The sequence below is a fragment of the Ictalurus punctatus genome, chromosome 15 (assembly GCF_001660625.3).
Source record: "Ictalurus punctatus breed USDA103 chromosome 15, Coco_2.0, whole genome shotgun sequence".
In the NCBI taxonomy this organism is placed as follows: domain Eukaryota; kingdom Metazoa; phylum Chordata; class Actinopteri; order Siluriformes; family Ictaluridae; genus Ictalurus; species Ictalurus punctatus.
The window spans coordinates 9,960,681-9,978,690 of NC_030430.2; the positions used below are offsets into that span (position 1 = coordinate 9,960,681).

Genomic DNA, 18,010 nt, shown 5'->3' on the forward strand with positions numbered 1-18,010 from the left:
ATGTCTTATTGCCTTTGATTCTATGGTTGTGCAGAAGAAAGGGAAAAGACAAAATTTTGCGTCCTTGGAAAGTGGCTGTAAAGCTTAAAGTTCTTTTTTCATCCCCGGGGGTATCTCTATGGTGAGAGAGATGGTCAGACAGATTTCCGAAGAGTGAGAGCACAGCACACAAAGACTTGAGCCAGCTAGCATTCAGGAGCATGGGGACAAGGCTTTTTTTTTTAGCATTGAAGCTTATGAACAAGGGAGGATTAGAGGGTGAGGAAAAGGTTTAAAGCTTGATTTACATACAGTGCATCCGGAAAGTATTCACAGCGCTTCACTTTCCCACATTTTGTTATGTTATAGCCTTATTCAAAAATGGATTAAATTCATTATTTTCCTCAAAATTCTACAAACAATACCCCATAATGACAACATGAAAGAAGTTTGTTTGAAATCTTTGCAAATTTATAAAAAAAAATAAAATAATAAAAAAGCACATTTACATAAGTATTCACAGCCTTTGCTCAATACTTTGTTGAAGCACCTTTGGCACCAATTACAGCCTCAAGTCTTTTTGAGTATGATGCTACAAGCTTGGCACACCTATTTTTGGGCAGTTTCTCCCATTCTTCTTTGCAGGACCTCTCAAGCTCCATCAGGTTGGATGGGGAGCATCATCCCCGACTAAGGCCCTTCTCGCCCGATCGCTCAGTTTGGCCGGGCGGCCAGCTCTAGGAAGAGTCCTGCTGGTTCCAGACTTCTTCCATTTACGGATGATGTAGTCCACTGTGCTCATTGGGACCTTCAATGTTGCAGAAATGTTTCTGTACCCTTCCCCAGATCTGTGCCTCGATACAATCCTGTCTCGGAGGTCTACAGACAATTCCTTGGACTTCATGGCTTGGTTTGTGCTCTGACATGCATTGTTAACTGTGGGACCTTATATAGACAGATGTGTGCCTTTCCAAATCATGTCTAATCAGCTGAATTTACCACAGGTGGACTCCAATCAAGTTGTAGAAGTTGTACAAGGATGATCAGTGGAAACAGGATGCACCTGAGCTTAATTTTGAGTGTCATGGCAAAGGCTGTGAATACTTATGTAAATGTGCTTTTTTTATTTTTTATTTTTAATAAATTTGCAAAGATTTCAAACAAACTTCTTTTATGTTGTCATTTTGGGGTCTTGTTTGTAGAATTTTGAGGAAAATAATGAATTTAATCCATTTTGGAATAAGGCTGTAACGTAACAAAATGTGGGAAAAGTGAAGCGCTGTGAATACTTTCCGGATGCACTGTATGTTAAGGAAAGACTTCAGAATAAAGCTTTTATATACACTCAGATTGCTTGTGTCCAGGCCTCACTTTCTTCAGCCTCACTCCCTTCTGAAGCTGACCATGGTATTTTATTATTTTGAAAACATGACCTTAGTATTATAAGGTTCTACTTCCCATTCATTATTTACCAGGATAGAATCTTAGAATAATGTCACAAAATGTCTTGTTGTAACATCATAAGACAAATAACAAATTTTACCTCTCATCTGAGAGATTTCATTATTTGTAATGTTACTTTTATTTATTAATACTAGGCATTTCTGCCTTACTAAAATACATGGCCACAAGTTCACAAGGGAGGTGCCTAAGTGGAGGCAAGTATTAAGCGTTTCAAGGACTTCTAGATCCACTCAGGTCATAGCTTCTGTGATGTGGATTTCAACTGTGTAGCTTTATAATGACCTATAAATGAGAATTGCTCAGATGTATGTACGAATAACCAATTTTGTGTTTTTGTCACGCTTTCCCTTTTTTTTGTGCAATTCTCAAGCTGCAAGGTTAGAATTTCTGTAATAAATAAGAAAAGGGAGAAAAAGGAACATTTGCCAGGTTGTGTTTGCGTGTTTGTGTATAAAGAAGGCCCGTATTCATAAGCCTCTGAAGCTGACAGAGGTTTAAATCAGTAGTGTTATTTACTCTGGCTCTGGTTTGGTCATAGCATATGTTTCAACTCTTTTGTTTTCAGTCAAATGGTTAGTGAGAGTAGGGATGTCACGATACCAAAAATCTAGTAGTCGGTACCGATACCACCAAAAGTACTCAATACCAAAGTTGATACCACGGTGTGGTACAAAATAAAATAAAAGTTAATGAAAAAACTCTCCTGGAGAACATCCTCCTCTGGCTGATACTGGCAGAGAGAGAGAGAGAGAGAGAGAGAGAGAGAGAGAGGTATTTTAGTTATCAAACACTGTCTGATAATGAGTGGACGTGCCCTCTTAACACACACGCGCGCACACACACACACCCCTTATACTCTGAATGCAAGCATTAGTTTAAATTCACTGATATGGTGACAGACCAAAAAGATTTATTAAAAGCATGAATATTTGAGTAATTATTAGTGACATTAGGCTACATTTAGCTGACTGGACACGGGCTGAATGGAGATGCATGGTGGCCCATTCGGAGGTAGTTTATAACACTGCAGTGTGTTAGCGTCATTAACAAATATCTGGCTATCGCAAACATTACATGGAGCATAATGTTAGCTGGTTTCACAGCCACAATGCCAGCTGCCTCAAACAATCATAATATAGGACCGTCTTTCAGGTGCTTCGCCAAATTCTAGGTGTGTCCTCGCTTTGTTTGAAATGAATGATAGCATCGGTTGCACACCAGAAACCGATACTAGCTTTCCTCTCTTTTCCTCTCAACGAGTCGGGGCGGAGCTAAACTTGTTAAGCTAAGCTAATCTTTTGTAATTCTTCCCATGTGCTTGTAATTGTTGTTGTTCTTCTTCTTCACAACTTGTGGACCGACTAAAACACTTGCGTGTATTTGCTGCCCCCATCAGGTCCGGAAGAATCGCAACCTCAGTACTTTCGTTACAGTCGTTACCAACGGAAATGCAGAAAAACAACTACCGTCATGTTTTAAGAATGTTGGTACCAACTTGGTACCGAAGTATTGATTCTCATGACATCCCGAAGTGAGAGTAGTTGTTAATTATTTACTAGCAAACAATAATTATGGTAAAATGTACAGTACAATAATTCTCTTTTCAGTCCAACAGCCATGCAGTACTTACATTATATAGCCAAAAGTTTGTGGACTCCTGACCATAACATCCATATGTGATTCTTCCCCAAAATGTTCCCACAAAGTTGTCAGCACACAGTTGTATAGCAGGTCTTTGTGTGCTGTAGCATTACAATTTCCCTTCACTGGAACTAATGGGCCCAAAAGTGTTCCAGTATGACAGTGCCTGTATACACAAAGCAAGTTCCATGAAGGCATGTTTTGCCAAGGTGGGTATGGAAGAACTTGAGTGGCCTGCACAGAGCCCTGACCTCAACCCCTACTGAACGCTATTGGAATTAACTGGAATGCTGAGCCCCAGGCCTCCTCGCCCTACCAGCTACATTCTAATATCTATTGGAAAGCCTTCCCAGAAGAGTGAAATTGATTATAACAGCAAGGTGGGGACTAAATCTGGAATAGTTTGTTCAAAAAGCATACTATGGATGTGATAGTCAGCTGTGCGCAAACGTTTGGCCATATCGTGCATTTATACATGTCAAACGACTGCAAATCCTACTTCAGTGCCTCAAAGTGGCACAGTGGTGACAATGGCTGTCTGATAGCTATGGTAGCGGGGCTTAATGCCCTGGCAGGTTTTACCATGCTATAAAGGTGTCAGACTATTTGATCCTAGAAATTATTCATTTTCTAGAGGTCAAAAAGCTAGCTAAACTGAAGAGGTATTGGCCTGACCGCCCAGCCAGCGGGATGGCGACATTCCAAGGCTAAAACAGCATGAAGAAATGGGCCTCAGTACCCTGCGCATCAATCAGGCCATTCCACAGTGGTGGGATTTAACTCGAGCGACGAGAGGCTGCTAAGAATCTCAGGTTCCAGAAGGCCGCAAAGGAATAGCATTAACCTTTCCATATGTACCTACAACTGCAGGACTTTGGCAGGGGGGAACGGTTTGAACCACTTGATGGAGGAGAAGAAGAAGATCAGGTGCGATGTGTTAGGGAAAAGCAGACAGTGCCAGATCAATTGGAGGTATCGGGTTCATATTAAGCAAGGAATGGGATTCGAAGGTCGCCTCTTGCCAGTTTGTTTCATCACGGATCGGGGTGCTGAACGTGAATCCCTCTGGGAAGGCCACCCTTAAGATCATCCAGACCTACACTCCCACAAGTGCCAGCGACGACGATGAAGTGGAGGAATTCTATCACCAGCTAGACAAAATGCTAGCTGTGAAATCCATATACACTGTCATGATGGGAGACTTCAACGCAAAGGCCTGTTCAGGAAGAAGCAGGAGAAGAGATGAACCTGGATATCTCCAATTACTGAGCATCACAATGAGGTTGACTATATCCTGGTCGACAAGCGGAGCATCTTGCAGGACGTCTCCATCATAGCGCCATTTAACACCGGCAGCGATCACCACCTACTGAGGGCAAAGATCGTTATCAACGGGATAAGGGAGAAGAAAGCACTGCACTTGGCGTCGAAGGAAGAACGCGTGAAGGTCTATGACGAGACGCGGCTGCAGGAAGCCATCAAGCAGTAAACCTGGCATCAAATTGATGAAATGGATACGGACTATGAATCACTGATAAGGAATTGAATGAGTGCTTGAGGAAGGCTAAGGAGGTGTGTCCGAGGAAGCAGAAGGGAAGAATCTCGGAGGAAACTAAGAAACTGCTGAAGAAGAGGAAGAAAATGAAGAGGACTGCAGAAGATCACCTCAAATATTCCCTTCTCAGCAGAGTGTTACGTCAACATCTGAAGAGAGAAGAGAGACTTTGAGAAATACCGGATGGAAAAGCTCCTGAAGGCCACAGAGGAAAGGAAGAGCCTCAAGAAATGTGAAAGGGACATGGCACTATATAGATCAGAGGTGATGACACTCAAGAACACAGCTGGCATACTAGTCAGTGATAAAAGTGAGCTGGAAAAGATCTGCAAAGACTTCTACACCAAGCTTTTTAAGTCAGTCGGGAATACGCAGCCGTTGGAGTCATCTCAAAGGAAAGAAAAAGTGCCACCCATCCTTGTCAGTGAGGTTGAACGAGCCGTGAATTTGATGAATAGCGGGAAAGCACCAGGGAAAGATGGCATAACATCTGAGATGCTGAAGTCAGGCGGAGAGCAGTTCTGGAAAATCCTTGCCAAGCAATTCACTCGCTATCTGGATGAGGGAAAAATACCCTCACAATGGAAAGAGTCAAATACCATCCTGCTATATGAAAAGGGTGATAGAGAAGACCTGAAGAACTATCGGCCCATATGACTCTTGTTTCATGTGTACAAGCTGTTCATGAAGGTAATCCTGAACAGATTATCACAACATCTAGATGAACAGCAACCAAGAGAGCAAGCAAGCTTCCAGAAGAACTATAGCACGATAGATCACATTTTCACTCTAACCCAATTGCTTGAGCGAGCGAAAGAGTACAGGATGCCTCTGTGCGTCGCGTTCGTAGACTATGAGAAAGCCTTCGACAGTGTCGAGATAAATGCAGTGCTGAACTCGCTGGAGAGGCAAGGGGTCGAGGCGCAGTACATCCAAATGCTCCAAGAGGCAAATTCCGGATGTACGACCTACATAGCTCTGCTTTTGTCCCCCGTAAAAGTACCAGTCGAAAAAGGTGTTACGCAAGGCGACACCATCTCTCCAAAACTATTCACCACCTGTCTCGAGCAGATCATCAGAGACGTCGACTGGCGAGGTGGCGTGAACATCAATGGCAAGCTAATGACCCACTTCCATTTTGCTGATGACATCGTGCTCATCGCCGAAACCACAGATCAGCTGCAGACCATGCTGACGGAGCTCGACATCAAAAGCTCTACCGTACGCCTCAAGATGAAATGCATGAAAACGTAGAACATGCGGTCTGCAAATTTGCTAGGAGGCCAATTGGTGGTTACGGTGATGAAATAGAGGAGGTGGAGAAATACGTCTACCTGGGGCAGGAAGTGAACATGCGCCGAGACATGGAAAAGGAGATCCGGACGACGGACAACCGGTGGACCCGCGCAGTTGTTGAGTGGTATCCGCACGAGTGGAAACGACCACTTGGAAGGCCTCCAAGACGGTGGATTGACGATATTAGAAGCGCAATTGGAGTAACGCGGATGAGGAAGGCACGATCCAAAGAGGAATGGAAGGTGTGCTGTGAACAGCGGTCCCGAATCGACACCCGACAGACTGGTCGGTCAAGGTGATCAAGGTGATACATGGCAGTATTAAAGTTCAGAATTACAAATAAAATGTTTACAGATTTCATACTGTTTTTACTTTTAATTACTTTTTTGTGTATAATAATATGTGAACAATAATAATAACAGTGGGAAAATATATTTTATAGAAAATCTTCACACCAATGTCTTCAGCAATAAAAACAGTATAGCATCTGTAAATATTTTATTTGGAACATTATTGTTGACTTGCATAAATAAGACCTGCATGTCTGTTTGATTGAGAATGGAAATAATGTACTGTACATTTTCCCATCATTATTGGTTGCCTCCAAATAATTAACAGTAAATACTAAATGGCAATTTGATGGAAAAAATGGGTGGTCTCTGATATTTACACAGTACAGTATCCCTCCAGATTATTAACGGAAAATGGTTATGTTATGTTACAGTTCTGTTCAGTTGTTTTAATGAATAACATGCATCCATGTGAGCATGATCAAATTGTGTGGTTACAACCGTAAATTTTTACTAGTGGATCAGTAAGTAAAAAAGTAATTGACTAGTCGTATCTTCCATAGTTAAGGCAAAAACTGTTTCAGTTTTAAAGCAAAAAATGAGTTTTAGCCTAGATTATGGGTGCAGTAAAGAATGTGCACTTCAGTTATATTCTGGCTACAAATTACATTTCCAGCTTCAATGCCATTTTAGGCTATCCTGTTAAAGATGAAATTAAATAAATGCAATAAATGTGCGAAATAATAAATCTGTATATCATGTTACACTATTTAAGGACATACCAGTTCTTAAAATGCACTCGTGTGGACGAGCTGGTGGTAAGCTGTAATCACTGACTAACTGAGTGTGCAGTGTGGCGCCATAGTTCCCTCTAGCCTAATGATGATAAAATCCTGGCTTAATGATGGATAGAGGATACGATGTCTGCAGCAGAGTCTGGGTTGTTTTAACACCATTTTTTGGCCTCAGTAGCAGCCGGAAATGTGTCTGGATGGCCTCATCAAACTGCTGTGTGCTGCTGATCTTATTCTAAACTGAGTTGTTGAGTTGGATCTCAAGTGGTCTTGCCTACACCTCTCTACTTCATGCAATGTGATATCAAAGTGTTAATGTCCCAATAAAGCAAAAGAAAATTTAATAAAAGACCTTTCTTTGCGTAGTCTTCAATTCAATTCAGTTTTATTTGTATAGCACTTTTAACAATGGACATTGTTCCAAGGCAGCTTTACAGAAATATATAAATTCAGGATATAGATTTTAAGTGTATGAATTTATCCCTAATGAGCAAGACAGAGGTGATGGTGGCATGGAAAAACTCCCTGAGATGATATGAGGAAGAAAAGTTGAGAGGAACCAGAATAAAAAGGCAACCCATCCTCATCTGGGCGACACCAGATAGTACGATTATAAATAAATCCCTTCTTTAAATGTGCTATATGGTCAAACAGTGCAATTGTGTAAGCAGGAAAATTTATTACAGTTTTTTCATGAAGTTTGTTTTATTGAACTTATCCACTGTTCACTGATGGAGGCTTAAGTGCAAAACTGTTTGTGGCAGTTGCAGTCCTAGAGCTATCATAGCAATTGTAGTCCTAGCCATCATAGCATAACTGTTCATATGAATTGAGGACCAAATCCATCGTTTTGGTTTTTAAGAGGTACTATCCTGAGTAATCTCAATGATCTTTAGGCTGCACCATGTGGGGCCATCAGCAGCAGCAGCATGTGTATCCAAACATCCCAGTTCACCACAACACTCTATGTCTGCTCCTTTACCTAAGAAGAAAACTATTCACAAAAAAGCTTGACTAAACAAATATGTTTTCAGCCTGCACTTAAACACTGAGACTGTATCTACGTCCTGAACACTAATTGGAAGGCTGTTCCATAAATGGGGCTTTGTAAGAGGAAGCTCTTACCCCTGCTGTAGCCTTCACTATTCAAGGTACCAGCAAATAGCCTGCACCTTTTGATTGATGTAGGCGTGACGGATCATAAAAGACCAAAATTTCAGCAGCACGTAAACATTAGTATGCGTAACATATGCATGTGTTTTATACTAATAATTAGCGTGTCATGCTGCATATGTAGTGCAAAAGAATATAGACAGATTTCTTAAAAGAAAAGCTCCAGATGTTTCTGAACCATCAACTGCATCCTCATGTAGCTAAAGCCTTGTTTATACTTTTGCCTGGCTCTGCACTGCGAGCCTCCACTAACTGTGTGCGCATCTCTTCAAATGGATGAGGTGTTTATACTTGATGCGATCGCCGTTGTAATATTCTTTTAAATGAAAGGGGCAACTCGGAGTAATCATCCTAAACCAACAAGAAATAGCTGAGAGAAGAAGTAGTTTGTCGGAACAACCATAGCAATGCTTACAAACAAGGTGTCTCACACGGAGTTGCTGAATAGGGCTGCACAATTAATCAAATATCGATTGCGATTATGATTTTGCACGATTACATGAACATGATCAACTGCGATATTGACATTTAAAGTTCGTCTTCCACTCATAGAAAACTCCACTACAGATCAAATCAAGCACTTCCTGAACTTACAGCCAATCACCATAGAGTGGCGCAGGGATGACATCATTTTCTAATGCCATAACCCTGAAACGAAGTTAGCATTTTAGCTCTCAAGCTGCCAGTTTCACTGCAAGCTCAAGTGCTTGTGCGAGGGGAAATCATGACACTAACATGTTGCTAAATGGCACTGCAGAGGTTGTCAGGATATAAAACGTCATCACACCAAACAGGAAAAAACTTTACAGATAAACTCAGAGCTCTATAATGAGACCATTTCACTGCATTTGCGATTCAAAAGTACTTTGTGCAACTGTGAATAAATATTTATTCGCACCGGTGCGAGTGACCTGTTCGGAGTTGTATAATACAATCAGAATAAAAACTACAAGTCCAAAATGCATCTACACCGCGCAACAGTTACTGTCACACTGCTTTTCATCATCTCAGTCAATCGAACAAGTATGCAAATATGAACCCATTATGATAAAGAGTAACTCTGTACATCATCTGCTTCTCTCAACTTCCCTATCTCACAAACCACCATGTTTATTGATCCCGCAAAATGACCTGAACCCGTGACTGTGACCTGCTTGTGTAGACACAGCGGTGTCGGGCGGAGTAAATTAATAATAATGCTAACGCTACAAGGTGGGTTTAATTCAAACTTCTTTATTAAATAATTCCTCACCAATCATAATCAAGAGTAGCAACTGTTCAGAAGGAGTACGCTGCTGCTGTCCTTCACTAACTCTAATACACTGCGCATTCACTTTATTTAAAATCACGTTGCCAGATATCACCAGAAAAGTCAACTCCAGTTTTCATGTATTGATTTAATCCCCCACAAAACACAATATTATCAGCAGACATGGCAACACTGTACTAGAGGAACTGTTCTTAAAGGAACAACTGACAAACAAACAAAAATAAAACTATTAAAATGTAAAGACAGAAAATGTCCTTAATTATAAATAAATCATTTAATATAAAAAAATTAGATATAATAACTTAATAAAATAAGAAATTAAATGTTTAATTACCACGGGTTGCATTTAATATCAACTTGACATTAAGCTTAGTAGGCTATTTCCTTAGAAGGCTATTAACTTTCATTTTCCTAATATGGCTTATTTTTGTGTTAGTCTACTTTTAATTAGGACTCTTTATTGTTTAAGATATTAAAAAATATATATTTTATGCTTGTTTATTTATCAATTAACCAACAGTATTTCTCATTGCTGTTATTTTAACTCAGTTAACAGTGACCATGAGCTTACATTTAACTGTTTATGACAGACCTCCTGATTAAAACGTGAACAAAAAAAGTATCTGGATTGGTTTCGGTCATAAAAATCCTGATCTGAGCATCAGTAATGAACACCATTAAACTAAAGCATTTTTCATCTGTTGGATAAACAAACTCACCCAATCACATCCTATATGAGATTATTCAGATGTATACACAATGTACACGGAGTGGTTCGAGAACTGGCTCCAGCCCAGAACCATGACAGTGGAAAATGTCTAATAGTGTAGCTTTCAATATATTTAAGAGGAGCAGACTTCAAAGACTGAACATTGAGGTTTATTGTATTTGTTTACAAGGTGGAACAGGTTAACATTTGTTTTTTGCATACAGCCTGTAAAATTAACTGAAAATATTAAATTAAATTTATCAGAAGGTAAATTAATTTGTCATGGCTCACACAATGTTCCTAAATTCTGTCATAACTGACAAGTTTTCTTATGAATACTTGTGTGTTATATTGTGGCACATTAACGTTACCATCTCTAAAAAAAAAAAAAAAAAAAAAAAAAACTAATAAAAAAAATTCTACTTCAACTGTGCTCCTAAATTTTTGTAATTAGGAGCACAAGTGTTCCTAAAAGAAATTGTTACCGTAGAGCCCTGAAACTGGTTCAGGTATGCTGTGCATAATTCGCCCATAAAATACGTGGATGAAGTTTCATCCACCGAGTAAATCCGTATTATGGAAAATGTTTTAAATCAAGTTTGGAAAAGTTGTCGGAAGCTTGGTGATGGTGACGTTGAAGTCGAGCAACAGTGGTGCAGTTCCTGTCACGAGTTCCCCTTTATGCAGCGCGCTGTGGAGCATGTGAGCATGCGTGCACGAGCAGGTGCGCGAGCACCTGCTTTTCCCTTGTGGACAGTCGTGACATTTCTACACGTGCATTTGTTTATGTTTCTGTTATGTCTCCTCCCCATTCTGTCATTGGCTATAGTCTCATGTGTGTCTGAATCGTCCTCAGCCGTCAGCCATTACGAAGCTGATTATCTCTGCATATATACCGCGCGCCTCCCAGCACACAAGGCAGAATGTTGAATGAGTCAGATAGTCGATTAGTTTAGAATCCTTACGATAGATAACCACAGTCACAGTCCATAGTTTCATGTTTTGTTTCATAGTCTTAGTCTTAGTTCATAGTTCATGTCATGTGTAGTTTCGTTTGTTAAGTTCACGCTGGTTTCTCCGCTACCAGTCCCTCGCTGCTGTTTCTGTTTCATGTTTGGTATTTCGAACCTGTATCCCGAGACCACGACGTTGATTCCTGCCTTGCCTCGTTTATGCCTGTTTGCCGATCACCTGAACCTTGCATGTTACTGGATTACGTTTTTGGATCACGTTTTGGATTTGTCTGCCTGTCTCTCTGTAAAGAAAACTGTTGTTCAACCTGCACTTGCATCCTACCTTATCTCTGTTGCGTCACGAAACGTGACAGAACATTCCGCCGTTCATGGATGCAGCACGAGAACGCAGAACCCGGAGGTCCACGCCAATCATCCCCGCCTTGGATTCTATGCAGTTCTCGCAATGGACTTTCATGGATCTTCCCGATTGATATGATGGCTTCTTTGGTTATCCGGACTATTTTTTGATCGACTGCCAGAGTTACTTCTCAAGCCTGTTTGACCCGAAGCCAAGGGAGAGAAAATGGATTAAGTTCATGATGTCCCGATTTTTTGGCCAAGCTCGCAAGTGGGCACAGCGAGTAGCAGCCATGAGACCCCGGGTACTGGAGGACAGTAGGCAGTTTTTGGACCTGTTTCTGAGAGAGTTTGGAGAACCAGGGCAGAGCTACAACTTGGATGAGCTGTTGAAGGGAGTTAATGTGGCGAACAGTGCTGATCTTCCATTCCATATGCATTATGAGCGGATGAGCCACGAATTTGATGTTAACACGGACAACCAAGTCCCTGAGGTCCAAGTCCAAGTTAAGTCTCCAGTCTCTGAAGTCCAAGTCAAGTCTCCAGTCTCTGAAGTCCAAGTCAAGTCTCCAGCCTCTGAAGTCCAAGTCAAGTCTCAAGCTTCTGAAATCCAAGTCCAGTCTCAAGTCCCTGAAAGCCAAGTCCAGTCTCAAGTCCCTGAAAGCCAAGTCCAGTCTCAAGTCCCTGAAAGCCAAGTCCAGTCTCAACTCCCTGAAATCCAAGTCAAATCTCAAGTCCCTGAGGTCCAAGTCAAGGCTCCAGTCTCGGTAGTCCAAGTCAAGTCTCAAGTTCCTGATGTCACGCCCAAGTCTACCGACCCGGTCGCCCAAGTTTAGCCCACGGCCAAGCCTACCGACCCGGTAGCCCCAGTTCAGCCCACGCGCAAGACTACCGACACGACCACCCAAGTTCTGCCACAGCCCGAGTCTGCTGACACGCACAGCCAAGTTCTGCTCACGCCTGAGTCTGCTGACACGCACAGCCAAGTTCCGCCCACGCCCGAGTCTGCCGACACGCACAACCCAGTTCCGCCCACGCCCGAGTCTGCCAACACGCACAGCCAAGTTCTGCTCAAGCCCGAGTCTACCGACACGGCCGCCCAAGTTCTGCCCACGCCCTAATCTGCCGACACGCACAGCCAAGTTCTGCCCACGCCCGAGTCTGCCGACACACACAGTCAAGTTCTGCTCACGCCCGAGTCTACCGACACGGCCGCCAAAGTTCTTCCCATGCCCAGGGTTCACCTGGTGACCTCAGAGCCCCAGCCGGAGATCTACGAGGTGATCTCAACTCCAGAGCTGCAACCTCAATACGTGACAGAACGAAAGACCATTTATCAGAAACAGCAGATCACCAAGATGGACGCCTGGTTTGCAGCATATGAGGAGTGGTATAGAGGACTATTGGAGCAGGGAAGAAGGACAGATGAACTACTCGCTCAGAATGACCGCATGCTCGGGCTGCCGCAGCGGGACAGACAAAAGCACCAGGTCACCACCGGCAATGTTCACAAAGGACTACGCCATGCCACGCCGACAGGAGGGGGAGTCTGTGGTCGGGGCTGAGACCAACTCCCACCCTCTCTCCCCTATTATGGATCTCGCTCAGCCTTCATGTTCAGTGGAGAACGTCGCTCCATCTCCTACCGGACTCAAGGATCCCCCACTGTTCAGCTACCTCAAAGTCGCTCAGCCTCCCTGTTCAGCTGTGGACGTCGCTCAGCCTCCCTGTTCAGCTGAGGTCATCGCTCAGCCTCCCTGTTCAGCTGTGGACGTCGCTCAGCCTCCCTGGTCAGCTGTGGTCGTCGCTCAGCCTCCCTGCTCAGCTGTGGACGTCGTTCAGCCTCCCTGTTCAGCTGAGGTCATCGCTCAGCCTCCCTGCTCAGCTGTGGTTGTCGCTCAGCCTCCCTGCTCAGCTGTGGATGTCGTTCAGCCTCCCTGTTCAGCTGAGGTTGTCGCTCAGCCTTCCTGCTCCATGGCGAACATCGTTCCCCCCTCCTGCTTCGAGGAGACCCACACTCCTCTCCCGGGCCTCACGGAGACCCACGCCACGCTCCTCTCCCGGGCCTCACGGAGACCCACGCTCCTCTCCCCGGCCTCACGGGGACCCTCACTCTGCCTTCATGCTCCGCCAAGGACTTCGCTCAGCCTCCCTGTTCAGCTATGGACGTCGCTCAGCCTCCCTGTTCAGCTGTGGACGTTGCTCAGCCTCCCTGTTCAGCTGAGGTCATCGCTCAGCCTCCCTGTTCAGCCGAGGACGTCGCTCCGCTTTCATGCTCCGCCGAGGACGTTGCTCAGCCTGCCTGCCCAGCAGAGGTCATCGCTCTGCCTCCATGATCCAACGAGGTCGTCGCTCAGCCTTCCTGCTCCATGGCGAACATTGTTCCCCCCTCCTGCTTCGAGGAGACCCACGCTCCTCTCCCGGGCCTCACGGAGACCCACGCTCCTCTCCCGGGCCTCATGGAGACCCACGCTCCCCTCCCCGGCATCACGGAGACCCTCGCTCTGCCTTCATGCTCTGCCAAGGACTTCGCTCAGCCTCCCTGTTCAGCTATGGACGTCGCTCTGCCTCCCTGTTCAGCTGAGGTTGTCGCTCAGCCTCCCATTTCAGCCGAGGATGTCGCTCCGCTTTCATGCTCCGCTGAGGACGTCGTTCAGCCTGCCTGCCCAGCAGAGGTCGTCACTCTGCCTCCATGCTCCAACGAGGACGTCGCTCTGCTTCCCTGCTCCGCCATGTACGTCGCTCTGCCTTGTTGTTTCGCCAAGAACGCCGTGCGGTCTCCAGGCTCTGCTTGGGACATTCTGCCCAGGGGGCCGGGGCCGCCAATGGAGATGGATGTTTCATGGCACTCCGGGAGGAGTGCCCTTGTGGGTGAAGGGGGTTCTGTCACGAGTTCCCCTTTATGCAGCACGCTGTGGAGCATGTGAGCGTGCATGCACGAGCAGGTGCGCGAGCACCTGCTTTTCCCTTGTGGACAGTCGTGACATTTCTACACGTGCATTTGTTTATGTTTCTGTTATGTCTCCTCCCCATTCTGTCATTGGCTATAGTCTCATGTGTGTCTGAATCGTCCTCAGTCGTCAGCCATTACGAGGCTGATTATCTCTGCATATATACCGTGTGCCTCCCAGCACACAAGGCGGAATGTTGAATGAGTTAGATAGTCGATTAGTTTAGAGTCCTTACGATAGATAACCACAGTCACAGTCCATAGTTTCATGTTTCGTTTCATAGCCTTAGTCTTAGTTCATAGTTCATGTCAGTTTCGTTTGTTTGTTTCTGCTGTTTCTGTTTCATGTTTGGTATTTCGACCCTGTATCCCGAGACCACGACATTGATTCCTGCCTTGCCTCGTTTATGCCTGTTTGCCGATCGCCTGAACCTTGCATGTTACTGGATTACGTTTTTGGATCACGTTTTGGATTTGTCTGCCTGTCTCTCTGTAAAGAAAACTGTTGTTCAACCTGCACTTGCATCCTACCTTATCTCCGTTGCGTCACGAAACGTGACAGTTCGTTTATAGTGTACAATTAGCTGTTTATTTCTGGCGATTGTATTTAGGCTTCACACTTCATAAAAGTTGTGTTCATTTGTGAAAATTATCCTGATGGATCAAACGTGTTAGTATTGTAAACTTGATCACAGAGCTTATTTTTTGCAATAATCCAAAAGCCTATGGGAAAATCCTATTGCGTTTTGTCAAGGGAACTGGTGTGATGCTAACTTTCAGGTTCCGGTACAAAATGACGTCGTCCCTGCGTCACTATATTGGGTGATTTGGCTGTGTCTCTCCTCCTGTAAAGACGTATTGCATTTTCTGTATAGGCCTGAATTGTTTTCATTTGGTTGCATATTATATTGGATTGCATATTTTCAATTGGTTGATGGCATTTTTATTTACTTATCCTATATTTTGGGTACAATTGTATTTATATTTTGCTTCTATGAGATGATGCACTTTAAGGACCAGTCTAATTTGATGCAAAGATTTGTACATTAGTAGGAATGTAGCATAACATGGAGGTCAAAGCAGTGGTCTGTTTATTTAAATGTGAAAGTGCAATAAAAATATGTTGTCCCTAAAATCAGTGAATAATCATGATAAATAATCATAATCTCAATATTGATCAAAATAATCACGATTATCATTTTGGCCATAATCGTGCAGCCCTAATTCTGAAGAGAAATTGTTGTGTTTGCTGTTGACGATGTTTTCAATACACCTGAAATACACTAAAACCCACAGTATGAAAAAAGAGCAAAGAATCATATAAAACACAGTAAACCTCGAGATTATCACTTGTCACATTACAACAAAATGTAGATATAAATATGAGAACATGTATAAAACTAAATTGAAACTATTTTTTTTATTCCTTTCATTAAGATTTATATTAAACAAGGACTTTTCATTAAATAGACTTATTATTTATTGTAGGCTCATTTTGTAATGTTAGCAATTACTGTAGACGTAAGCAAAAAGTGGGTGCTTCCTGCAAATCTCATTTCTCACATTTACAAAATCAGGTGGTTATGTTCACCCATCAATGCAAATGTATATTTAGGTATAGAGACAAAAGAAAGATATTACAGAATGATCACTCTGGGTGGCCACTCATCAACGTAAATGTCTTTATTTATAAAAGTCTATGTTGGGCCACACAGAGTAATCAGCTTGCGATTCAATGGAATTGACCTTTAAATCAGGGAAGCCAGGAATAACAAAATACCAACAGGATTGTTCAAAAGTTGTGGGATATTGTAAAACACACAAGTATATACATATAACTGTACAAAGAACCAACACCAGGCATACCTTCAGGGTGGGCCAAGGCCAAAATAATAAACTAAAAGGAAAATAACAACAAAGAAAAACAAGTATCCTTCCCTAACTCCTTAAGCCAAAAACAGAGACCAAGGACCCACTCTCCCAAAAGAAATGGCAGCCACACCCCTACTACCAGTGAACTGAGTGCAAAATATATACAATGGTGGGGAGAATATACAAACAGGTACAGAGACAACCAAACTCACAGTCGAAAATCCAGGCAAGAGGCAAAAACCGTAACAGCAGTCAGAAATCTCTGACCACCAAAGCACACATAACCACCTCCAACATCCCACGCCATTCTCACTCCTCTTCCTCTTTAAATAGGGCCGTCATTCAGCATAGTTATCTGGGGAGGTGGGAGCATGGCAGGTTAGGGAAGGCTGGAAACTCTGGGAGGGAGTTCGGACCTGCACACAAAAAAATATGGCACAGCACACAGAAACAAACTTCCCATCCCTAAGATAGTGGGTTGTAACACATACAAACATTTTTCTGTAACATTTAATTTTGTGCTAGAAAACTAATGTTTGGGAATGTTTTTTGTACTGACGTGAATGAAGTCATAAAATGAAAATCTATATCAAAGTTTGTACAAAAACAAACAGGATGCCTAAACCATTTGCACAGTACTGTAAACTTAGCACAAATAAAGTTATTTCTAATGACTGAGGCTAAATGACTAAATATCTTGCACTCAACACACTGAAAAAAGCTGAATGTTTGCCATATTGAGTGTTTAACGTACCTTAGATCAGTGGTTTTCATTTTTTTTTCCAATGAAGTTTTATTGAGAAGAAAAACAAACCGACTGACACACAGCAACAATCATTCACAGTTTTTTTTCTTTTTATACTAACAAAGGAAAACAAAATTAAAAAGTACAAACACCGAAAACACCTGACTGACTAAATCGAAAAGGTAGATCTGACTGTTGGAGAGAAAATGCTGCAGTATTGATGGGAAAACAGTCGCTTTTGTCCAAATTTAATTTATAACCAGAGACAACACCGAAGGTCTCCAGAACACCCAAGACAGCAGGCATAAAGGCAATAGGATCGTTTACATAAAATAACAGATCATCAGCATATAGCGACAATTTGTATTCTACACCGTATCGAACTATTTCTTTAAACAAGGGAAAAGATCTTAATACGATAGACAGAGGCTCGATAGTGACAGCAAAAAGCAGAGGTGATAAAGGACAGCCTTGGCGACACCCACGTCCAAGAGCAAAATAACCCGAATAAATATAATTTGTCTGAACCCTGGCTTTAGAGGATGAGTAAAGGAGGCTAATCCAAGAAATAAACTTATCCCCGAATCCGAACTTCCTCAAGACTGCAAAGAAATACTCCCACTCAACCCTGTCAAATGCTTTTTCAGCATCTAAAGAAATCACAATTTCAGGAAGCTCAGCCGAATGCTTTGAATAAATTATATTAAAGAGTGTACGGGTATTGAAAAACAATTGACGTCCCTTTATAAAACTGTTCTGCTCTTCAGATATAATATAAGGGAGTACATTCTCTAAACGAGATGCCATTACTTTTGCCAACACCTTTACATCTGCATTAAGCAGAGACCGCGGTCTATAAGAACCACAGGAGGTTGGATCCTTACCCTCCTTAAGAAGGAGAGCTATCGTGGCTTGTGTCAGAGTTGGAGGCAAAGACCCACATTCCAAGGATTCGTTGA

At 42.9% G+C, this 18,010-nt stretch overlaps 1 protein-coding gene across 8 annotated transcripts in view; it reads left to right on the forward strand.

Annotated features, from left to right (window-relative positions):
* Positions 1 to 18,010, forward strand: part of zbtb46 (zinc finger and BTB domain containing 46) — a 190,875-nt gene that overhangs the window by 40,674 nt on the left and 132,191 nt on the right. The gene's annotated exons all lie outside the window — the stretch shown is intronic.